Below are 26881 nucleotides of genomic sequence, written 5' to 3'. Positions count from 1 at the left end.
AAGTTAGGCTATGAGGAGGCCCAATAACTAGTACTACTTTTTCCTTTCTGAGTTCTGAAATAATTGAGGAATCAGATCAATAAGGTAGATGTAAATCAAATGTTTCCTTTATTACTAGTAAAGGCAATATTGGAGAACCTCACCTATTTTGTAGCAAAACTAAAACTTGAAATAGATTCACCCGGTTGTATGTTAGTCTGCTCTAACCACTGTATCAAAATACCATCAACAGAGTGGCTTAAATGACAGAAATTTATTTCTCTCATTTCTGAAGGCTGGGAAGTCCAAGATCAAAGTGTTGGTGGATTCAGTGTCTGTTGAGGACCTACTCCTTGACTTGTAGACGGCTGTATTCTCACTATGCGCTCATGTGATCTATCCTTGGTGTGTGCTAATGGAGAGAAAGAGAGATTGATTTCTCTTCCTTTTCTTATAAGGGGACTAATCCCATCATGAGAATCCTCACCCCCTCATGACCTAATTTAAACCTAATTACTTTCCAAAGGCCCCATCTCCAAGTATCATCAAATTGGGAGCTATGATCTCAACATATGGATTCTGGGGGTAAAAAAACATTACACAGTCCCAGGCAGTAATGGGGCACTGCAATCCTTCTGTATGGTGACTTTACTGTGAAGCCAAATGTACAAGAACAATTAAAATAGAATAGTCTCAGTCTTTCAGGCGTGTGTCAAAATAGAAAGCAAGAGAAAGAGGAAAAGCTACAGATATTTAGTTGTTTTTCCAAATTCATCTTTTTGAAACACAGTAAATGGATAGAGTGAAAACAAAAGAGGTTGTACCATTAGAGGTAATGGGAAGAATAATCAGGAGTGGAAAGAACACACCAGTTAATATTTCACAGGTTTTAAATGAAAATTTTGTTTTAAAATATCCAAAATCTGTGAAATATTAACTGGTGTGTTCTTTCCACTCCCGTTTATGCTGGCTTTAATCATTAAGCTTGTGTGAATCAAGGTTGTAGGCAACATTTTGGGGTAAGATATTAGCAGTCTATTCAGGACAATTCCACTTTGATCTTTGTAAGATCATGCCAATGATCCCTCATGACAATTACTGTTCTTTTGGGTATCCAAAAAAGATGGCTTGAGAGCTTTGTATTATGTTCAAAATATTATATAGGAACACTATCGTTTTCTGCCTGTGGTATGTAGATTGATGGCTCCCTAGAGGTGGCCTTTTCCTAATCCCAAGGACCTACGAATGCATATGCTTCATGTTGTATTGCTTTGCTGTGGTTGTGGTAACAAAGTAACATAACCTAGGTGGCTTAGAAAAGCAAAGTTTTATTCTCTCACAATTTCAGAGGCTAAAATTCTAAAACCAAGGCCCATGCTCCCTCTGAGGCTCTGACTAGCATGCTGCCTTGTCTCTCCCTAGCTTTTGGTTGTGGCCACCAGTAGTTGGCATTCCTTGATGTGCTGCTGTATCTTTTAATATATGCATTTGTTGTTGTTGTTGCATGCTGACCTCCCTGTGAGTCTCTGTGCCCAAATTTCTCTCTTCTTATAAGCACTGTTGTCATATTAGGCCCACGTTAATGACCTCATCTTAGCTTGATTACATCTGCCAAGATTGTACCTCAAAATAAGGTCACGTTCACAGATCCATTGGTTAGAACTTTAACATATCTTTTTGGGGGACGCAATTCAACATATAACACATGTCAAAGGAGAATTAAGGTTCAAAATGGAATTAAGGCTGTTAATCAGCTGTCTTTAAAATAGGGAGATAATCCTGTATTAACTAGTTGGACCGGATGTAATCGTAAGGGACTCAAAGTGGAAGAGGGAGGCAGAAAAAGTAAGAGTCAGAGGAGATGTGATGACTAAAGCAGAGAACCTGAGAGACAGAAAAGTGGGAAGGACTCAGCCTGAATTTGCTGGCTTTGAAGAAGGAGAAATGGGTCCCTGAGCCAACAAATGGGTATGAAGGAGGCTTTAGAAACTGGAAAATGCAAAAAGAATGCATTCTACCCTAGAGTCTCCAGAAGAAATGCAACCCTGCCAACACCTTGAGTTTAGCCCATTTCAGACTTGTGATCTCTAGAAATTAAAAAAAATAAAAAATAAATCTATGTTATTTTAAGCCACTAAGATTGTGGTAATTTGTTACAGCAGTAATAGAAAATAACGTAATTACTATGAGAATATTAATGATTTAAGCTCTTTCTTCCTCAAATTTATTATCTACAAATTTGGCACAGTACCATAAACTAACAACTAATACACAAAAAACAATTAGTAGAGTACTGAGATTCCTGCAATTCAGAGAGTGGTCCACAGACCAGGAACATAGACATTACATCAATATTCTCACCGATGGAGATAACAGATCTCACTCAAGAATTAGTGAATAAGAATCTACATATTAGCAGGATTCCCTAGTGATTCACAAGCATGTTAAAATTCTAGAAATGCTGGTCTAGTGCATGGCATTTTTAGAAGTAGAGATCCTTTACTTCTTTTTGACTCTGGAAGACACTCTCTAGCAGGTCGTCATGTAAATTTCATTTTAAGTATATTTTCACTTCAAGATGTCCTCAATGTTTATATACAATTTATTGGCTGGTGTAATGTGATGTCACACTGAATCTGAAGCTGGAAAATTTCTTTAAACACTGCTTTCGTATTTATTTTATTTCGTAAGCTATTTATTAAAAACCTTTTAGATGAAGCCACCTTTTATCACTCTAACTAAATCATCTGACCTTTTAAATTAATCTTTTTCTATTAAAAAATATTCTAAAGAATAAAAACGTTTTGGTTTATTATGTCTTATTAAATACTGTAATGTTCTTTATGAATTATAGATATACCATAATTTGACCGCAAAAATTTGGAAAATGAAAAAAAAAAGAACATAAAGCAGGAAATAAAGATAATTAATTTTCCCTAGCATATTTTATATTTAATACTATAAACTGCTAATTTTCCATATCATAAGTACCCAAACAAAAAAAAGGAAAATATTTTGCTATATAAAATATTAATAAAAACAAATAATGATGAAGATTAATTTTATTTATTTGTCGATCTGTGCTTAGGAGGATATCACTAAATAATATTTCTCAGTCTGAGCTAAGCCCAGTTAAATTTGATTTCATGAGAAGTCATCATTTACTATGCCTTTATACAAAAATTATTGACACAGAGGACTTTCACTATGTATTGGTGCATCAAACCATTGTTCTAACAGAATAAGCACACTACATCTTTATACACATTCACACACACACACACACACACACACACTCACACATATACATGCACACACATACATACATATACACATAACATATGTCCTTTCGCAGAAAAAAATAAAAATGTCAGCAATTACTACTGAATGAATAAATTGTGAATGATATTTTTTATCTTTATATTTTTTAACCTATTTTCCAAACTGAACATGAATTACTACTATGGTCAGAAATTAAAAATTAAATTATACATTTTTAATTTCATCTTTATTCATGTGGAAAGGATTTTAAAATACAACTCATAAACACATACATATATTCTCCAATAGCAGTTTTTATCCCTTTGTTCTGCAGAAATTCCTTCATTAAAGAAAACAACATTAAAAAAAAAATACTTTTCTGTCTGCTTAAACAAATAATTATTTATTGTAATGTTTCGCTGAAACAAAATTCAAAGGTATATGGAATACAAAAGACAAATTGAACATAAACCTTTTTTAATGTGGGACATGACCATATTTAAAAAGGCAACAAGAAAACATTTCTTAAAAAATTTATGTCTGACTTTATCTAGATCAAAAAATTAAATGGTGATATTTCTACCACAGAATTCCTTCAAAGAATGTCTATACAATATTATACTGAATTATATTAGTATGGCCCTACAAATTTTCTACTCACAATTTTAATATATATATTCATATACATAAGCGCATTTCAAAAAAATTGTGGTAATATGGAATAAAAAGGTAGTATGAATACTTTCATGAACTTTTGAGAACCCTTTGTACATATCTTCCTATCTATCTACCTATTGATCTTTCTATCATCTCCACCCTCATATGTAGTTTTTATGGAGGCAATTAAATGCTGAACTAGGAGTAAGGGATTAAGAGAGTCAGAAATTCTAATTTATTGACCTAGTAAGGTATATTGAGGAAGGCAAATTCCTTTTTTGAATTTCAGCTGCCTTATTCGAAAAAGAAAATTAGATTAGAATACTCTAATTCTTATGTCAGTCAAAAGAAGATATTACAACTCTACATATGACACACTGTGAAAATTACAATTAAATAAAGAATATGAAGTATTTAGCAAAGTGCTTGATACATAGAAAGTTTCCCTCCATGTTTAACGGAAATAAAACATAACATTTCTACAAATTATTCATTTGTGCTCTTTCTCTTCCCCTTTCAGGTCACTGACAGTACAGCACTTAATTCAGCTGTTAACCATTTTAACCTGAGGGGCTGTTGGAAATAAATCCTCTTTAGAAGGCTTTCTAAGGTCCACTGATGATTTCAAAATAGCTTGAGAATCAATCAGATTAACTAAAACATTTTCTACTCAGACATCTATTAGAAAACTGATGTCTGTATTATGCTTCTTTGACATTGTGAACCTCTGTCATCTCAGCTTTATAAAATGAGTACTAAAAATTAATACCTGAAGACAAATTTTTCCCAAATAGTGTTTACTTCTGAAAACTCGCATTTGTAACTAGCATTAGGTTAATACGAGTAGTAATTTTCTTTGAAAAATATGAGTTCAGGTTTTTAGGGAATATCTCTCTCTCTCTCTCTCTCTCTCTCTCTCTCTCTCTATATATATATATAAATATATATATATACATATATATATATATGGGTACTTCAAAAAGTTTGTGAAAATAAAATTAAAAGATATTTCCACGATGTTTTGAAGTACTCTCATATGTACATAATTATATATAATATTTTTAAACAAAAAATCCCTCAAAGTATAGAAAAAATCTTATGCCAGTTATTTTTTCTTTTCCTTCAACTATTGCAGAATTGCAGGAGTGAGTAATAACTGGAAATTTAAAATATGTTTTTTGTCCAATCTTGGGTCTTAGATCAAACTCTCATTGTAATCAGCTTATAAACTTTGGTAAGTCACTCAGCCTCTCTGGACTATAGTTTCTTCAGTAATCAATCAATTGTTTGGATTATATTATCTTAAAAACACTATGCAATACATGTCTGAGATATGTATGGCCATTTAGGTGGACTTTTCTAAAGCAGGCACTGAGTTTATTTCATTCATTTCAACATCAACCAACACCTAGAATTTCCCCATTATGCAGTAAACTTTAAATAAATATTAATATACCAATGATGTAATTTTCTTTTATTATTTTTATAGTTTGATAAAATTTTGAATAAAAGCTTACAAAATCAAGAGACATAATAAAATACTCCAAATAGTATACAAAACACATGCATACAAATTCTAAGATAAGTTTAAAGATTAAAATTTCAGAAATTTTAATACAATAAATTTTCCATAACTTTATTTTCATCACATAGTCATGCACATGTACTCTCATATAAGCCAAAGACAGAACTTTGTTGCAAAAACAAAATGAGACCTTGAGTTCTTTATAGTATCCATCAATATTCACTTTAAATAACTTGTTTCCACTCATAATAGACTCCCAATAAACGTCCATTGGGTGAGAATAGGACATGCAATTTCAATCTCTAATGTCAAGTGGGACAAGTATTCCATACATCATTTTCTGAAGGCAATTGGCATTGCATAATTTACAAAACATTTGAAAGGATTAATCATTCTGCTGAACAATTTGAAGCTGATGGAACCTCTTTTCACCAGCGGCAGAGATGAAGGTAACAGCTGACTGCATTGCAGAAGGTACTACATTGTTCTGAAGTAGTCCTTATAATAGAAAATCGAGAATGTTATTGAGATGGTTTCAAAAATAGAAAATTTTAGGGGAAATTGCCAGCAGGTCCATTCCAACATAAAATAATATGCCAATAATATAAATATCAATTGCCAACTCTCATAAAATATTCCAAAATTCTAACTGGAGCTAGTAATATAATTTCTAGCACATAAAATGTATCTTATATTTATGTGTAAACATTTGTATGTATTATATGCAGTTAATATTACAATTGTCATATGGTGCTAAGATTAAAATAGTGCCTATTTTTATTTTCTTCAAGACAAAAAAAATATGGACCAGAGTCTGAAAGTTAAATTGTCTGATCATGATTTAAATACTGCTGTTAAATTATATTGCCAGCCAGCCTTGTAATAAATTCCGATTAAGAATTTACACCTTTGTGAACAGATTAGCAGACCTAATTGATTTTGATCTGTTAACTTCAATTTGCAGTTTTAAAATGGTGTAATCTCACCCAGATTTATAGTTTGAAGCTGTTATGTTTGAATTAAGAAATTTTACATCTGATCTCATATTAAGAAGAATTCTGAAGTACATATATTTCTATGAGTGAAAGTTTGCTTGAACTCCTGGGCATTGCAAATATTTTCATAAATATCCCCATTTATTAATCTCCAAACATTTGAAGCAATAATTTTACATCTCATTTATTATGTCAACCATCAGTTTCTACTTCCATGTAATTATGAAGAATACTTACCTTGTGTCTTTATCTTCTCATCCTCCTGGACTTTGCCTGCTGTGACAGACATACGGTCAGGATGTTCTAATTTAGTTGTTAACATACCATATTGCACATAACAATCATTTATCACAGAAGCTGTTAGAGACTGGGAAAAGCCAGGCACAATAATTATAAATTATCACTCATAATTGTATTTTAAGGCTTTAAAAATCATGGTTTATAGAAATTCATTATGTGAAGATGAGCTCCTGTTCAAAATAAATATGGAATCTGAGGGTGAGCTCTGTTTTCTCGTTCTTGTTTCATCTACTTTATTACATTTTGGCATCAAATAAATCAAAATATTTCGGCCACTTAATAAACAATATGATCCTACATCACACAAAACTTAAGCAGGCTCAAATAATTTTTATATCATACAAATAAACTTTGTTTGCGTGAGTAGACACTAATAAAACTTATTAGGGTAGTTAGTTAGCCTGTTAGCCTCAAGCATAATTCCAGAAATGTTTATAAGGAGAGATATTTTCTTCTTATTTATTTATTTATTTTTTAAATTGGGACATAGTTAGTGGTACATATCTGTGGAGTACAACATTGAATATCAATACCTGTGTGTGATAGGTGGTGTGCAAGTCAGGATAATTACTATATTCAACATTATAAAATGTAATCAATTTCCATGGCCCTTTACCAATTCCTCCTTTACCCCTTCTCTCTCCCTCTTTTGCACCTCTGATTACCTCAGTGTTATTGTCTTTTTTGAAAGTTCAAAGTATGATTGTGATTTTTGTATCTTTTCTTTCCTTCTCTGTGCCAGCTTATTTTACTTAATATAATTTTCTGTAAGTTTATCCCTGTTGCAACATGGAAGAAGAGAAATTTTCAACTTTAATTGGTTTATTGGATTTTTTTTAGTCATTTGCTTTATTATTACCAATAACTTTACCTTCCACTACCACTACTCAAAAAATGTATTTGATCTCATCAAGATCTCTAGTTTTGGCAACCTGTCATTCCTTGTTTATCGTGCCCTGTATGTGCTTTTCTTTCTCTTTAGCTATTTTGATTTCATGATTCCTCCTATTATCATTCTTTTCCATGTGCCTGCAAATCTTATCCTCTTCTCCCTCTTATATGTCTGGGACAACAGGGAGATGACTAAGAAATTTGCCTTGTACACAAAATTTAAGGAGGCACCAAGAAACGTATAATCCAAATAAATATTATTTTAATGCAATATTTAAAAAATCAAAATTAATGCAAAAATCCATCATAAGCAAAATATAAAATTTTAAATACAGACAGAATCAGTTTTTTTTTTCTTTTATCTCAAGCACCAATGTAGCTCAGCTCGGCATTATTACTAATCTGCCTACCAAAGTCATACATCTTCCCGTTATCTTAGAATTTGACTTAATTATATCTCAATTCTGCACAGAGTCTTTGTCATTTTCATATGGGAGGCTGGGTATAATATAAGAAAGAACAGAAATTTTGAAGTCAGTGTGATTGGATCTCAAGTTCATGCTTTGCTGTATATTATGTATTTACTTTGGTCAATTTACATAAATAACTTAGGGTGTTAGTTAATGCATGTGTAAAATGGGGATGTAAATAAGGAATAATCAATTTAAATTAAGTAAATAATTATAAAGTGTGCCAAACTGCTTTCAAATATATGTCTTCTCTAGTCCTAGCTTAAGTTGACTATGTTTTTCAGACATGCTTAAACGTGCCACGTTTCTTTTGAACTGTGTCTGGAAGTGCTTCTCTTTCCTTTCCCCATGTCCCATCTCCTATTATTTTTTTTTTTTTTAAATTTTATTTTGTCGATATACATTGTAGCTGATTATTGCTCCCCATCACCAAAACCTCCCTCCCTTCTCCCTCCCCCCATCCCCCCCAACAATGTCCTTTCTGTTTGCTTGTTGTATCAACTTCAAATAATTGTGGTTGTTATATCTTCTTCCCCCCCCCCCCGGTTTGTGTGTGTGTGTGTGTATGTGTGTGTGTGAATTTATATATTAATTTTTAGCTCCCTCCAATAAGTGAGAACATGTGGTATTTCTCTTTCTGTGCCTGACTTGTTTCACTTAATATAATTCTCTCAAGGTCCATCCATGTTGTTGCAAATGGCAGTATTTCATTCGTTTTTATAGCTGAGTAGTATTCCATTGTGTAGATGTACCACATTTTCCGTATCCACTCATCTGATGATGGGCATTTGGGCTGGTTCCAACTCTTGGCTATTGTAAAGAGTGCTGCGATGAACATTGGGGAACAGGTATACCTTCGACTTGATGATTTCCATTCCTCTGGGTATATTCCCAACAGTGGGATGGCTGGGTCGTATGGTAGATCTATTTGCAATTGTTTAAGGAACCTCCATACCATTTTCCATAGAGGCTGCACCATTTTGCAGTCCCACCAACAATGTATGAGAGTTCCTTTTTCTCCGCAGCCTCGCCAGCATTTATCATTCATAGTCTTTTGGATTTTAGCCATCCTAACTGGGGTTAGATGGTATCTCAATGTGGTTTTGATTTGCATTTCCCGGATGCTGAGTGATGTGGAGCATTTTTTCATATGTCTGTTGGCCATTTGGATATCTTCCTTAGAGAAATGCCTACTTAGCTCTTTTGCCCATTTTTTAATTGGGTTGCTTGTTTTCTTCTTGTAAAGTTGTTTGAGTTCCTTATATATTCTGGATATTAATCCTTTGTCAGATGTATATTTTGCAAATATTTTCTCCCACTCTCTTGGTTGTCTTTTAACTCTTTTAATTGTTTCTTTTGCTGTGCAGAAGCTTTTTAGTTTGATATAATCCCATTTGTTTATTTTTCCTTTGGTTGCCCGTGCTTTGGGGGTCGTATTCATGAAGTCTGTGCCCAGTCCTATTTCCTGAAGTGTTTCTCCTATGTTTTCTTTAAGAAGTTTTATTGTCTCAGGGTGTATATTTAAATCCTTAATCCATTTTGAGTTGATTTTAGTATACGGTGAGAGGTATGGATCTAGTTTCATTCTCCTGCATATCGATATCCAGTTATCCCAGCACCACTTGCTGAAGAGGCAGTCCCTTCCCCAGTGAATAGGCTTGCTGCCTTTGTCGAAGATCAGATGGCAGTAAGTGTGTGGGTTGATTTCTGGATTCTCTATTCTATTCCATTGGTCAGTGTGTCTGTTTTTATGCAAGTACCATACTGTTTTGGTTATTATAGCTTTGTAGTATAGCTTAAAGTCAGGTAGTGTTATGCCTCCAGCTTTATTTTTTTTGCTGAGCATTGCTTTGGCTATTCGTGGTCTTTTATTGTTCCATATAAATGTCTGAATAGTTTTTTCCATTTCTGAGAAAAATGTCTTTGGAATTTTGATGGGGATTGCATTGAATTTGTATATCACTTTGGGTAGTATGGACATTTTCACTATGTTGATTCTTCCAATCCAAGAGCATGGAATATCTTTCCATCTTCTTGTATCCTCTCTAATTTCTCTCAGCAGTGGTTTGTAGTTCTCATTATAGAGATTTTTCACCTCCTTGGTTAACTCAATTCCTAAGTATTTTATTTTTTTGGTGGCTATTGTAAATGGGCAGGCTTTCTTGATTTCTCCTTATGCATGTTCACTATTGGAGAAAAGAAATGCTACTGATTTTTGTGTGTTGATTTTGTATCCTGCTACTGTGCTGAAATCATTTATCAATTCCAACAGTTTTTTTGCAGAGGTTTTAGGCTGTTCGATATATAGGATCATGTCATCTGCAAACAGGGACAGTTTGACTTCATCTTTTCCAATCTGGATGCCCTTTATTTCCTTCTCTTCTCTGATTGCTCTGGCTAGTACTTCCAACACTATGTTGAATAGGAGTGGTGAGAGTGGGCATCCTTGTCTAGTGCCTGTTCTTAAAGGAAAAGCTTTCAGCTTTTCCCCATTCAGGATGATACTGGCAGTGGGTTTGGCATATATGGCTTTAATTATGTTGAGATACTTTCCCTCTATACCTAACTTATAGAGGGTCTTTGTCATGAATGAGTGCTGAACTTTATCAAATGCTTTTTCAGCATCTATAGAGATGATCATATGGTCCTTGTGTTTGAGTTTATTAATATGGTGTATCACATTTATTGATTTGCGTATGTTGAACCAACCTTGCATCCCTGGGATGAATCCCACTTGATCGTGATGAATAATTTTTCGTATGTGTTGCTGTATTCTGTTTGCTAGTATTTTAGTGAGGATTTTTGCATCTATATTCATCAAGGATATCGGCCTGTAGTTTTCTTTTTTGGTTATATCTTTACCTGGTTTTGGTATCAGGATGATGTTTGCTTCATAGAATGAGTTTGGGAGATTTGCGTCCGTTTCAATCTTTTGGAATAGTTTGTAAAGAATCGGTGTCAATTCCTCTTTGAATGTTTGGTAAAATTCTGCTGTGAATCCATCTGGTCCTGGGCTTTTCTTTGTTGGGAGCCTTCTGATAACAGCTTCAATCTCCTTTATTGTTATTGGTCTGTTCAAATTTTCTACGTCTTCACGGTTCAGTTTTGGGAGCTTGTGTGTGTCCAGAAATTTATCCATTTCCTCCAGATTTTCAAATTTGTTGGCATATAGTTGTTTATAGTAGTCTCGAATGATTCCTTGTATTTCAGATGAATCAGTTGTAATATCGCCTTTTTCATTTCTAATTTTTGTTATTTGAGTCTTCTCTCTTCTTTTTTTTGTTAGCCATGCTAATGGTTTGTCAATTTTATTTATCTTTTCAAAAAACCAACTTTTTGATTCGTTGATCTTTTGAATTGTTTTTTGGTTTTCAATTTCATTCAGTTCTGCTCTGATCTTAATGATTTCTTTCCGTCTGCTAACTTTAGGATTGGATTGTTCTTGTTTTTCTAGTTCTTTAAGGTGAAGTGTTAGGTTGTTTACTTGCCATCTTTCCATTCTTCTGAAGTGAGCATTTAATGCAATAAATTTTCCCCTCAATACTGCTTTTGCAGTATCCCACAGGTTTTGGTATGATGTATCATTGTTTTCATTAGTTTCAATAAACTTTTTGATTTCCTGCTTGATTTCTTCTTGGACCCATATGTCATTAAGTAGAATGCTGTTTAATTTCCATGTGTTTGTATAGTTTCCAGAGTTTCGTTTGTTATTAATTTCTAGTTTTAATCCATTGTGGTCTGAGAAGATACATGGGATAATTCCAATTTTTTTGAATTTATTGAGACTTGATTTGTGACCTAATATGTGATCTATCCTGGAGAATGATCCATGTGCTGATGAGAAGAATGAATATTCTGAGGTTGTTGGGTGGAATGTTCTGTAGATATCTGCCAATTCCAATTGGTCTAGAGTCTTGTTTAGATCTTGTGTTTCTCTGCTGATTCTTTGCCTAGATGATCTGTCTAATATTGACAGTGGAGTGTTCAGGTCCCCTGCTATTATGGTATTAGTGTCTATTTCCTTCTTTAGGTCTAATAGAGTTTGTTTTATAAATCTGGCTGCTCCAACATTGGGTGCGTACATATTTATGATTGTTATGTCTTCTTGATGGATCAGTCCTTTTATCATTAAGTAGTGTCCCTCATTGTCTCTTTTTATGGTTTTTAGTTTAAAGTCTATTTTGTCAGATATAAGAATAGCCACTCCAGCTCGTTTTTCTTTTCTGTTTGCATGGTAAATCTTTTTCCATCCTTTCACTCTTAGTCTGTGTGAATCTTTATGGGTGAGGTGGGTCTCTTGTAGGCAGCATATAGTTGGGTCCTGCTTTTTGATCCAGTCAGCCAGTCTGTGTCTTTTAATTGGGGAATTTAAGCCTTTAACATTAAGAGTTGTTATTGAAAGGTGTTGATTTATTCCTAGCATTTTATTGGTTGTTTGGTTGTCTTAGGTGTCTTTTGTTCCTTGCTTTCTGATTTACTGTTTGGTTTCTTTGTTTGTTGGTTCCTTAGGTTGTAGATAGTGTTTTTGTTAGCTTGTTTTCTCTTCATGAATGCCATTTTTATTGTACTAGCGGGTTTAGATTTTTCTTAGGTTTTTATGGCAGTGGTAGTTATTTTTCAGGAACCAAACCCAGTACTCCCTTGAGGATTTCTTGTAAGGGTGGTCTTGTGGTAGTGAACTCCCGCAGTTTTTGTTTGTCTGAGAAATATACTATTTGCCCCTCATTTCGGAAGGATAGCCTTGCAGGGTAGAGTATTCTTGGCTGGCAATCTTTGTCTTTTAGTATTTTGAAAATATCATCCCATTCCTTTCTAGCTTTTAGGGTTTGTGATGAAAAGTCTGATGTTAACCTGATTGGGGCTCCCTTATAGGTGATTTGACGCTTCTCTCTTGCAGTTTTTAAGATTCTCTCTTTGTCTCTGAGTTTTGCCAATTTGACTATGACATGTCTTGGAGAAGGCCTTTTTGGGTTGAATACGTTTGGAGATCGTTGAGCTTCCTGGATCTGAAGATCTGTGATTTTTCCTATACCTGGGAAGTTTTCTGCCACTATTTTGTTGAATATGTTTTCAATGGAATCTCCATTTTCCTCCCCTTCTGGAATACCCATGACTCGGATATTTGAGCGCTTGAGGTTGTCTGATATCTCTCTCAGATTTTCTTCCATGTCCTTGATTCTTTTTTCTTTCTTTTTGTCTGCTTGTGTTATTTCAAACAGCCCATCTTCAAGTTCAGAGGTTCTCTCTTCAACTTCGACAAGCCTGCTGGTTAAACTCTCCGTTGTGTTTTTTATTTCGCTGAATAACTTCTTCAGTTCAGCAAGTTCTGCTACATTTTTTTTCAGGACATTGATTTCCTTGTATATTTCCTCTTTCAGATCCTGTATACTTTTCCTCATTTCATCATGATGTCTAGCTGAGTTTTCTTGTATCTCATTCAGTTTCCTTAGAATTATCACTCGAAATTCCTTGTCAGTTATTTCAAGGGCTTCTTGTTCTATAGGATCTAGAGTATGAGATTTATTAACTTTTGGTGGTGTACTTTCTTGATTTTTTGTACTTCTGGTGTCTTTTTTTTTGGTGTTTATTCATTGTGGCAGGGGGTTTCACAGTCCACCGGTTTGAGACTAATGACTAACTAGGATGTTGCTGTGGTTGCCAATTTGGTATGGCTCCCGCCGTGACTGCTCAGTTGGCCTCTAGTGTCTTGTGTGTGTGGTTGCCTCGGGTCTTGGGCTTCTCCGGGGATCCACCTTTCTGGTCAGCTTGTACTCTGCTGGGCTGGTGGATCACGTACCACAGGGTGTGTGATCTCTGTTGAGCTTTCACTTTCTGTACAGGACTTCTCCCCGTTCCGTGTGTTCTGGCCCAGGCTGTTAGATCGTGCAGTGGCGACCCCACCGGGTGTATGGTTTCTGTCGAGTCTCCGCCTCCCTGGCCGCACGTCTCCCCCCTCTGTGCACACTGTGCTGGGCTGGGGCGTGTCTTCTGCACCCGTCGTCTATCAGCTGGGCCTTCAAGACCCTGCTCAGCACCGCCTCGCCCAGGAAGTCTACCAGGTTTCTGCTAGGCACAGACGACCGGTCTCTCTGGGTGCCTTTGTAGCACTGTGTAGATCTTTCTCGGGTCTTGTTCACCTTTGTATCCCCCCGGTATAAACCGAGTCTAGTGCCCGCCTGCAGCCTGGTCTCCGGCAGGTTCAAGCGGACCTGGGAACTCTCCTACCACACTATTCCCAACCAGAAATTCGTTAGGCTTTTTTCCAAACTGGTGGTCACAGAGATGGTATCTGCCTCCCAGTAACAGGAAGTTTACCGGGGCCAGAGTCCAGGGTGTGGTGGAGTGACAGTCGGCCCGCCCGTACTTCCTAGCCCTCCCAACACTGGTCGGGACGCCCCACACCCCCAGCCCCGCCAGAGAACCGCGGAGGGAGTGGGAGAGGAGGCCGGCCGCAGGGTCCGGAAAGCCCCGCGCCAAGCCAAGCAAATGGGCTCAGTGATGGCCGAGCAGGGCGGAGCTGCCCGCACCTGGGAAAATGGAGGCAGCACCGTGGCAGTGAGTGGCCTGGTGGTGCAGGCGAGAGCCGCGTGGGCATCCACCCCCCGAACAGAGCTGTGCCAGGGATCACTCACAGTGCTGTGCCAGGTCGGGCGCTCGCTCTGTCTCTGGTTTGTTGCCTTCCGTGTTCTCGGCGCTGCCGCCTCGGGCTGTTCAGTCGCGGCGCCGCTCGGGCGCTCCCAGGAATCTTCTTTAATGCCGGCCTGAAACCTCGAATCCTGGATAGGGCAGCTGGCCGCCTTCAGTGGGGCCCCGGCCTCCGGGATCCTGGCTGCATCCACAGCAGCCCTGGCGCCGTGTTCCCTGTTTCAAGACTCGCTTTTGCAGCTAAGAATCAGTTCTTTTCCTGCTCCACACTTCAAAGCTGTTGCCTGTAAATGAGGCAGCCTCTCCTGCCGGGGGCAAAGTGGCGTTGAGCCCCCACGACCGGCCAGCAGCAGCAGTCCTCCTTTAAGAGATGGCCAGAGGAAGGTCCACAAGTTTCCCGGCTGCCTGAGGCCCAGTGGCCACCTTTTCCACCTCAGCTACTCCGCGCCAGCCGCCGCAGCCGCCGCCATCTTGACTCACATCCCATCTCCTATTAAATTACTACTTGTCCTTCAGAACTCAGTCAGGTTGTCACTTCCTCAGGAAATTTTTCCTCTAACCCCTAAATTAGGTCACATCCCCTATTATAATTATTTATATCAACATGCACTTTGCAGCATTTGTCAAAGTCAACATCATTCATTTACTGTCTCCTCTAGTAAATTTCAAGGAAGAATTCAGTTTCTTACTTTCTTCTTAAGTATTTTATTTCTAATACCTAGCACACTGCCTGGTAAGTAGTAGGTATTCAAAGCAAACAAAAACAAAAGCATTCTTTTATGAGTAATATTTAAGTGAATGGTCTCAACCTTGCATTCATTGATTTTTCCTTCCCTAACATTCTGATCAAAGTTCTAAGAACTGTACAGCATGTACTGCAGGCTAAGGCTTATGCCAGGAATTTCAGTATATTTTACAATAATAGAGCTTATTATTGTATTAAGTTAATATTCCAGAAAAAAAGATTCTCAATGATAATCTGACATACTTAAAACACATATTTTAGAATTCAACATATCTTGACACATTCTAAATAAAAGGCAACATTCTTAAAAATGACAAAATAAAACTTTCTAAAAAATGCCAAAGAACACTTAATAGCAAACCATTTAAAGCTATTTATATATTCTCTGAAATGTAACAACTGAACAGAAATAACCAATACAACTACTTGGAACCAAGGTATTAATTATTACTGTTTACTTAGAAAATCATGTCCTGAATTTACCACTTCTTAGCTATATGACTTCAGCGAGCTTCAGAATCCCAATGTGTATAATTTTACAAAACACAAGATGATTAAAAAAAAAAAACTCATAAAATAAGCAACGTTTCTAAACTACAAGACACAATATAAATATTTATGCTTACATATATAATAATTACATATAAGGCACTTTAAGGCTTAATAAAATTTACCTTTAGTACTCTGTGAAAGAATTTGCCTAATATTGTGATTAGGCAATTTTTATTAAGAATGAATCCACTAATCCCAAGCAACTTATGATTTTTTTTAGCATTTGTCTTTCAGGAAATTATCTCTTTATAGTAGCAACTAGTCCTCTGATAAATCACAGGGTGTGGTTGTCATTCCCCAGAGATTACAACATGCTCAGAAACTTCATCAAAATGCATCTCAGGTGTCTGCAATCCAGTATACACTTTTCATCTTTAGTCACGATGCCATGCTTCAAAAGACAGCATAATAGGAATATACTTACTCCATGACAGCTAACAGCCCTGCTAAGAAAACCTTAGCCATAGAAATAAAAATCTTAACTCAAAGATGTGATCAAGTTAAGCTGTCTTCCTACCCACCCTGCAACACAAAAAGCAGTCTGAGGTTACTCAGCTGTGAAGTAACAATGCTGTCGCAAGGTGATCATTAAGCTTTATTTTCTCAAGAAATGCATTTTGCCAAATCTAGTGGATTGGATAACAAAGAAGAGAGATGATATCTGGGACAAAGTATTCACATATGAAACTAACCAACTATATTAATTTAAGGTATATATGAGAAAAAAACATACTTTATAAGCTAAGTTTTAATAGAGACATCTTAAGAAATGTTAATACAAAGTTAAAAGCTCACAAAATACGTTTTAAAAATACTTTTGAATATGCAAACAATTGTTTCATCTATAAATCTATTTTATAGAAATTAGACAATATTAAAGTTATTACATTAAAAACGTTCAAAATTTTCAACTGATGCACATAATTTAATTACTATAGGACTTCCTGGAAAATGGCAAACTAGAGGTGCCCAGGACATTTTCATCTCATAGGAGAAGATTGAAAATGGCACACTGCCACTGCTGCTGCAGTTGCTGGAGCCATTGTCTGGCCCCAGAGCCATTGCCCATCACAGAGAAGTTCCTCAGAGAGCAGTAGTCCTGCATGTAGCCTGTCATTGTAGCCATAGCCAGCACAGGTGCAAGAGAGGAACCACCACCACCATTGCTGCCCCCACAAGGTAACCACACTACTGCCAAGGGCACTGCAGAAGTGAGAGAGAAAGTTGCAGTCACCAGCACCACTGTACCTACCACAAGGTAATCCCCATTGCCTTCCAGGACACAGCAGACTTCAGGGAAGCAGGTTAGGCCTCTGGCAGTGCCAATGCTCCCACAAGCTAGCCTGATTGTCAGTGCTGGGACACTGAGGCCACACACCTCCTCCCGGGGCAGAGAACTAGCCACGACCCCACCCACATACGCGTATGTAATCTGTTGAAAACATTCACCTGGACAGGAGAGATAAGGATGGCGCCTGACGGAAGCCACTGGGGAGTGACAAAGGAAAGACATAGTTTAAAATTATTGGATAAAAGATATTTCCGCGCTCGTGCTCACCGCGTGATTGCAATAGCAAAGCATTACAGCAAGATGCATGTTCACATGACCTTTAAGATGATAGGTTGAAGTTAGGCAATCCCCTTGACATATGCTTATAAAAGCAGATGCTTGTTTGAAAATAAACAGAACTGCTTGACAGAACCCCTGCCGCGTCTGAGTGTCTCTCTGTGGGCTGAATAGGCGGCGGCAGGCTCACCTTCTTCCCGGGCTCTCCTGGCCACTAGTGTGGCAGGAGTAATCCTACCGGTTCCCTCCCATGGCGGGGGGATAAAAGGGGCTACTGGGAGGTTCGGAGCCCGCTGCTCCTGAGCCCCCGCAGTCATCAAGGACACCGCAGACACAATATGGGTAGTTTCAGCCACTGATATCCTTGTTACCCCCATCAGGTAAGCCTGGGGCTGTTGCAGACACCCCATACACAAGGGAAACAGTTGTAGCTCCTGGCACAATTGCTGCCCCCACAAGGTAACTGGGCTGTCACTGCATACACTGCAGACATGAGGAAGGCAGTTGCAGTTACTGGTGCTACTGCGGCCCTCACAAGGTAACCCTGCTGCTGCCAAGGATACTGCAGATGCCAGGGAGGCAGTTGTAGCTGCCAATGCCACTACCACAGGCATGAGGTAACTCCGCTGCCACTGAAGATGCTGTAGCTGTGTATGCTGCTGCTGTGGACATGGCAGCCAAGCAGGTGGCTACTGCAACTTCCACTGCTGCAGTTGCTTCCACAACTGGTGACACCAGGGAGCCTCTGTTGGAGCCATTACTGCCACACAAGAAGCCAGCCAAAGCCACTCCATAGCTACTGCCACTGAAAGGGTGGCCAGCTACCACAGCTGCAACTACAGCAGCCACTGCCTCTGTGCAGGTTGACTGCCAACAACTCTAAAGCACTGACACAAGGAGGGCCACCAGTGGATTCCAGGGAAGAAAAGTAACAGAAGAAGCAACTGCTATACTAGATGATCAGACATCAATGTAGAGATATAAGAAATAAGAAAAATACAAGAAAATAGGAGTCCACTGAAGGAATACAATAACTCTCACATACCAGACCCCATAGAGCAGGAAACCCTTGAAATGACTGGAAAGGAATTCCAAGTAAAAATCTTAAGGAAACTCAATGAGATACAAGAAAACACAGTTGGATGACATAATGAACTGAGCAAAATGATGCAGGATATGAAGGAAGAAATTTATATATAGATTAATACTTTATAAAAGAGTGTAACAAAACTCATGGAACTGAAGGAGTCATTCAATGAAATAAAAAATACAACTAAGAACTTAAGTAGCAGACTAGAGCAAGCTGAAGAAAGAATTTATGATCTTGAAGACAGTCTCTTCAAAATAACTCAGGATGACTAAAAAAAATGGATAAGAAACAAATGAAGGAAATCTAAAAGAGATAGCAGACAACTTTAAGTGAACAAACATCCAAATCATGGGTATTCATGAAGGGGAGGAGAAAGGAAAAGGCTTCTCAACAGAAACTCTGCAGGCCAGAACAGAAGGAGATGATATATTCAAAATACTAAAAGAAAAGAAAAAAATATTAAACAAACAAACAAACAAACAAAAAATACCCCTGCCAACCAAGAATACTATACCCAGTAAAGCTATCCTTCAGAAATGCAGAAATGAAGGAGAAATAATGTATTTCCCAGACAAACAAAAACTATGAGAGTTCACCACTACATGACCATCCCTACAAGAAATCCTCAAGGGAGTCCTGTATCTGGAATCCCCAAAATGATAATCACTACCATGAATACACAAGAAAGAACACAACCCACTGGCAGAACAAAAATGCAAATGAGAAAGAGAAAGAAACTATCTTAACCACCTCCAAAAATTAACAAACACCAAAGACAAACAATAAAAGGGGAAAAAAAAAGGAAACAGAAGATATTTAAAACATCCAAGTGAAAATTGATAAAATGCCAGGAGTAAGACAATACCTTTCCTTTCAGTAACAACCCTAAATTTTAACAGATTAAATTCCCTACTCAAAAGACACAGACTGGCTGATTGGAATAAAAAGCTAGACTCAACTGTGTCCTGTCTATAAGAGACTCACTTCACTTGTAAAGACACACAGACTAGGAGTGAAGGGATGGGAAAAGATATATCACACAAATGGAAATCAGTAACAAGCAGGATTAGCTATTCTTATATCAGATAAAATAGATTTTCAACCAAAACCATAAAAAAAGACAAAGAAGGCCAATATGTAATGATAAAGTTATCTATCTACTATGAAAACTTAAGAATCATAAATATATATGCACCTAACACTGGAGCACCCAGACATATATAAAGCAAATACTATTAGACCTAAGGAAAGAGATAGACCCAAATACAATAATAGTTGAGAACCTGAGCACCACTCTCTCAGCATTCGACAGAGCATATATAGTCAACAACTCAACAGGGAAACGCATCATATAAACCATGCTTTAGAACAATTGAACTTGGCAGATATATGCACAGTATTTCATCCAACAACCAAAGAATATACATTCTTCTCATCAGCATATGGAACATTTCCAGGATAGACCACACATTAGGTCACGAATCAAGCCTCAACACATTCTTAAAAATTTAAATTATTTCAAGTATCTTCTCAGACCACAGTGGATTAAAACTAGAAATCAAAAACAAGTGAAAAACTGGAAACTATACAAACACATGGAAATTAAACAATGTACACCTGAATGACATATGGCTCCAGAAAAAAATTAAACAGGAAATCATAAAATTTCTCAAACTGAATGAAAATAAAGACATATCATGCTAAAACCTGTAGGATACTGCAAAAGCAGAACTGAGAGAATTCTATTGCAATGAATGCTTACATCAAAACCATCAAAAGATTTCAAATAAACACTCTAGTGCACCTAACACTACACCTCAATGAACTAGAAAAAGAAGAACAAACTGATCCCAAAATTATTACACAGAAAGTAATAATTAAGATGAGAGCACAAGTAAGTAAAATAGAAACCAAAGAAATAACACAAAAGGTCAATGAAAGAAAAAGTTGATTTTTTGAGAAGATAAACAAACTGGACAAACCGTTAACTAGGTTAACTAAGAAAAAGAAGATGGAAGACCCAAGTAACAAAAATTAGAGATAGAAAAGGAGACATTATAATGGATAACACAGAAATACAAATAATCATTAGAGACTATTATAAACAACTATACTCCAACAAATTTGAAAACCTGGAGTAAATGTCTAGATTTCTGGACACAAACTGCCAAGACTGAACCAAGAATAAATGGAAACTTGAACATACCAATAACAAGCAATGAGACTGAAGCAGTAATCATCAGTCTCCCAACAAAGAAAAGCCCAGGACCAGATGGCTTTACTGCTGAATTCTGCCAAACCTTTAAAGAAAAAGTAATACCAACTCTCTTCAAACTATTCCAAAAAATTGAAACACAGGACATTTTCTCAAACTCATTCTATAAGGCTAGCATCGCCATGACACGAAAACCAGACAAAGATGCAACAACAATAACAACAGCAAAACTATAAGCCAATATCATTGATGAACATAGACACAAAAATCTTCAATAAATTATTAGCAAATAGAATACAGCAACACATCAAAACAATTACACACCACAATCAAGTGGGATTCATCTATGGGATTCAAGGATGGTTCAACATAAGCAAGTCAATAAATGTGATAAACCACATCAACAAAATCAAGGACAAAAGCCATATGATTATCTCAATAGACACAGAAAAATCACTTGATGAAATTCAACATCCTTTCATGATAAAGAATCTCAGCAAATTAGGTACAGAGTGAAAGTATCTCAACACAATAAAAACCATCATATACGGTTTGTACACTGCCAATATCATCCTGAATGGGGGAAATCTGAACTTTTTTTTTCCAGAAGAACTGGAATGAGACAAGTATGCCCACTCTCACGACTCCTATTTAACATAGTATTAGAAGTACTTACCAGAACTGTCAGGCAAGAAAAAGAAAGAAAAGGCAACCAGATTGGAAAAGTAAAACTCTCCCTATTAGCAGATGACTTGACCCTATATATGGAAAAACCTAAAGACTATCAAAAAATACTTAGAGCTGCTTAATAATTTCAGTAATGTTGCAGGATACAAAATCAATGCCTCCAAATCAGTTGCATTTATATTCTCCAATAATGAACTAACAGAAATAGAAATCAAGAAAGTAAGCCCACAACAGTGAAAACTAGTACAGCCATTATGGAAAACAGTATGGAGGTCCTCAAATAACTACAGACAGAACTGCGATATGACCCAGCAATCCCATTGCTGGATATATACCCAAAGGAATGGAAATCATCATGTTAAAGGAATACCCGTACTCCCATGTTTATCGCAGCTGTATTTACAGTAGTCTAGATTTGGAACTAACCTATGTGTCCATCATTGTATCACTGGGTAAGTAAAATATGGTGTATATATACTCAATGGAATACTACTCTGCCATAAAAAAGAATGAAATACAGCCATTTGCAACAATGTGAATGAAGTTAGAGAAAATCATTTTAAGTGAAATTAGCCAGCACAGAAAGATAATACTGTGTGTCTTCACTCACAAGAGGGAGCTAAAAAATAAACAAATGAATAAAGAAAGAAATAAAGATATGGCAATCACAGTAATATGTTGAACTTTCAAAATGAGAGAACAGAACTAAAGTTACCAGAGGTGGGAAAGCAGGAGGGGATTGAGGGGTAAGGGAGGAACTGGTAAAGAGGCATGGAAAATTATTACATTGAATAGTGTTGAATATACTAATTATCCTGATTTGAGCATCACATATTGCACACAGGTATTTTTATTCAACTCTACACCCCACAATTACCTACAATCAACTGTTATAATACAAAATAAATAAAATAAAAATTAAATAAGTAAATAAATAAACTTTTAAAATACTATATACATTTCACTTTTTATATAAATAACACTTTCATGAAATAATCTGCCCATATATCCAAAATTTTCACTTAATCTGTACTAAAACTGCAAACATTTGCAAGTTTGTATTTCATTAATTTTGCACACTATGTTTGCTGGCTTATTCATGGATATTGTGGAGTTTTTTGTTGTTTTGTATGCATATTAAGAGCCTCCTACTATACTCAAATATTGTCAGTCTTATTTACATTCAAAATTAAATTACACTTATGGAAACAGTAAAATCAAATGTATTTTCATTCGGAAGTATCCAGACAACTTAGGTATTTAATTAAAATCAAAGAAATTTAGAGTAATATTAACCACAAAGAATAGTGAGTTAGAAGTATTTTTTATAGATGATTATACTGAGGTACCCAGAAATTTGGGTGCCCACAGAGACTCATCGCTGTGGATAATAATAAAACAGTAGCTGAAGACCACTATTCTGAATACCAGTACCCTACACAAAAATGAATTTTAGTGCAAAGTTTTCTTGAAACCTACCTAACTCTAAGCCAAAGATTTAATATAGACGGTAAGTTTGAATTATTTAAAAAGTAATTATTATTAGGAAGACATTTTATTACTAAAAATTATGTTTAATCAAAATCATATATAAATGTATGGTAGCCATTCCTTTAGACTACAATGAAGAAAATTTCTTCTAAAGGCAAAAAACAAAAACAAAAAGAACCTTCAAAATAATCTGGACAAGCCTGTTTAAGTATTTAAATATTTGTTTTGTTATATGTGAAGCAGTCTCAGGGAGACATTAATTTCCATGTAACATGCCATGCATGACGTATATCTCATGCAATTGTGTATGATATATTTAATTCCACATTAGTCTTTGTTTTCATTTAACATTCAAATATAATCACATCATATAAAAACACATATAAGAAGATGTTTACAGTATAAAGAAAGAAAAGTCAGATGATTCATAGGCTAAAAATATAATTTTAACTTCTTTTTTTTTTTTTTTTCGGCCATTCCTATATAGTATCTGAACCCGCGGTGGGAGCGTCGCTGCGCTCCCAGCACTGCGCTCTCCCGAGTGCGCCACGGGCTCGGCCCAATAATTTTAACTTCTTAAACTACACAAGTTTACTATAAAATGAATGTAAAACCATGGCTCAGGAAAGATGCAGTTAAAAAAATAGAAGTTATATTCTGAATGTAAATTTAAATATACCTGTGGGAATTTATATCTTCATATTCTAAATTTCATTTGTTCACTTTGACCTGAAATAACAGTACATCAAAATTTATCTCTCTGACTGACTTTTATCAGTGGTTGATGAAATAATTAAAAAATGTATACTGGATGAAAAACCTGTTATGTAACCTTGCCACTCTGTAGCATTAACACTTAGAGTATCATCTTTACTAGCTGACTCTAGCTGAGTACAATGTGATTCTTTCCTTTGTTATGAAATAATCAATTTTTTTTTAAATTAAAGGCACTGATATAAGAAAGGGTATGTTTGCCAAATGTATCCATGAATTAAGCAAGAAAGAAGGTAATACTAAATTATAATCTTAATACACATGACCATTTTAACAGTTCAGAATTTTAAAACCCAATCCTCAATATAAAATTTAACATGTCAAAAATTCTATAGTCATATTTTTACTCATTTTCTAGTACAGTATAGTTGAAAATTGACTTTTCTTCACTTTGCCCTATCTATCTATCTATGAGTATTAATATATTTACTTATAACAAAATACCTGGAACTGGGTAATTTATAAGAAAATGAAAGTTATTGCTTACCATTTCTGAGTCTTGGAAGTCCAAAGTCTAGAGAACATATCTGTTGAGGGTCTTGGTTTTGGCCACAGTGATCCAGGAGTCTCCCATGGCAGAAAATGACGGAGCAGAGAGAGACTAACCTCCTCATTCATGGTCTTTTTAAAGTCCTCCAAACCATGCCCATGACCACCATCTTTAATCCATGCACTAAAGCATGATCCTACAATCTAATCACCTCTTCAAGGTCCCACCTTTTATTTTCCATATTAGGATTTCCTACCCTCTTAACACTGTCACAGTGGGAGGTCAGGTTTGGGGGGGACACTCAAAATCCAAGGCATTATCTATGATTTTTCTATTTTTCATGCTAAAGATAAATGAATATGTACTGGCATCAAAAGTTGCTGAATTATTGAATGTTACAAAAAAAATATTTTTCTAGGATAATTTACTTTACCCTTTGAATACTAAATTGATTCTAGGATAGCAAATAATAAGTGAGAAATCCAATTGTTAATACTATGTTTTTGTTGTTTATATAAGATCATAAAATAAATTTAGAATAGTTCAATTATATCAAAAAATATATTTGCTCCATGACTTCACATAGCAAATAAGAATAAGGTTTTGAATAATGAGTAAATAATGTGACAGACAAAAACATTTTGGTACACTTGCTACAGAACTATGGAACAACCAATGCTTCTTGTGATACTGACATTCCACTTATAGAAATTAACATTGAGAATCTGAATTACAGTCTGTTCAGTAATGATTAAGAAGAGGTTCATGCATTGAAGGTATTTTGTGCTAATGTGATTTTATGATTATATGAACGTTTACCATACAATATTAATATTTAGTATTCATTCTAATGTCAAATATAAACTGTATATATCAATAAAATACTTTATATGATTTTTCAATTTCAATTACAAAGAGAGACCATTAGAAGATTGTGGAAATGGGAAATAAGATATGAATACAAATAATTATCTTATAAAGTTGTGAAGCATCATAATAAAATAAACAACTGTGAATAAATTACACTGTTTATGAAGTAGGACATTACTAATGTAGATGAAGCACATACTCTCCCTACTAGAAATAAACATGATCTTTATTTTGATAACCTATTATTATTCCAAGTTACACTTGTAATATTTATCTTTCATTTCTAAAAAGTACTTACTAATATTTTTAAAAATACACAGCAGGGTCACTCTTGGTTGCAAATTAGCAGAAGAGACTTGTGTTTTTTTGTTTCAGCATCTTCAGCACATTAGGTACATTTCTTATTTTCCATACCTAGTAGAATGGCATGAGATTCACCATCTTGAGATGTCAAAAAATAGTGATGATACATGAACACTATTAATAATAAAAATGTACGACCTAATAGCCTTGAACTATTGTGATAAGTGGATTAACATACTTGGGACACAAAGTTATATTTCCAACAGTTGTTACTGCTATAAATAATGAGTTGCATTCAATGTATATGTCCAACCCATTAATAGAAGTATGGCATCATCTTGAGAGTTATTTTATTTTAATATACAAAAATGTACTGAATTATCAAAAACATTTAAAAAGGAAGTTGTACAAATAAAAATTTGAGAAACAATTACTTTTTCTATTACTATATATCATAGCCAAGAGATAAGAGTTTCTCACTTTTATTTTTCCTTAATGTTTTATTAAATTACATATTTTATACTTGTTTCTTATGTGCCTGTGTTCTTTCTCAATTCAATGCTGCTGAGGATATAAGACATCTAGAAAATCAACTCATAATTTGCAACTTATTAAAGGTGGTGACAGGAGCAAAGCTAATATGTACAGTATATAATACAAGAGGGAATCAAATAAACACTACAAAAAAGATGTGTTGGCATGTAGTACATAATGGGAGATGATTTTTTTTTAGGTAGGAAGAGGATGGCATTTCAATTGGCATTTAGAGGACAAATAAGATAAAATTTTGAAAGTTTGAAAAGTATAACAGAATGGAAAGAAAATCTTGGAAAAAACAAAAGCAAAAATTAACCCATAGATTTAGGGGAAATATACCAGCAATGTGATTTGCAACCTGATGAAATAATGATCTTTACTGATAAATTAGAAAAATCTTAGTATGCTTATGACTACAACTCTGTTTTTAATGTATATTGTACTTGCCCATTCCCTGTTACCAATTAGAAAAGAAATAATAAGAAGAAATATCTAGGAACAAGAAGAATTCAAGAAAACATCCTAATCTACTGATGAGTGGAAGATATGTGTCAAATAATGAATGTTATTAGATTCCAGAATAAATGTTGGATAACCGGGCATTTATATAAATGTGCACCTATTACATGTGTCATGAATTGAAAATTTGGAGCTAAAAATATGAAAGGTAATATCTGAGCTTTTCTTTTGGTTTTAGTGTTTCCTAGCAATTATGATTTCTGATTCTCCTTGTTCCATTTGTAAAAAAGATATTATTGGTGGCAAGTAGCTAATGATTATTGAGACATAGATACAGAACTTACTAAATTTACTTGTGTTGATTTGTGAGCCTCTTCA

This window comes from Cynocephalus volans, chromosome 9, assembly GCF_027409185.1.
Source record: "Cynocephalus volans isolate mCynVol1 chromosome 9, mCynVol1.pri, whole genome shotgun sequence".
NCBI lineage: Eukaryota > Metazoa > Chordata > Mammalia > Dermoptera > Cynocephalidae > Cynocephalus > Cynocephalus volans.
This window is presented reverse-complemented; position numbering follows the sequence as displayed.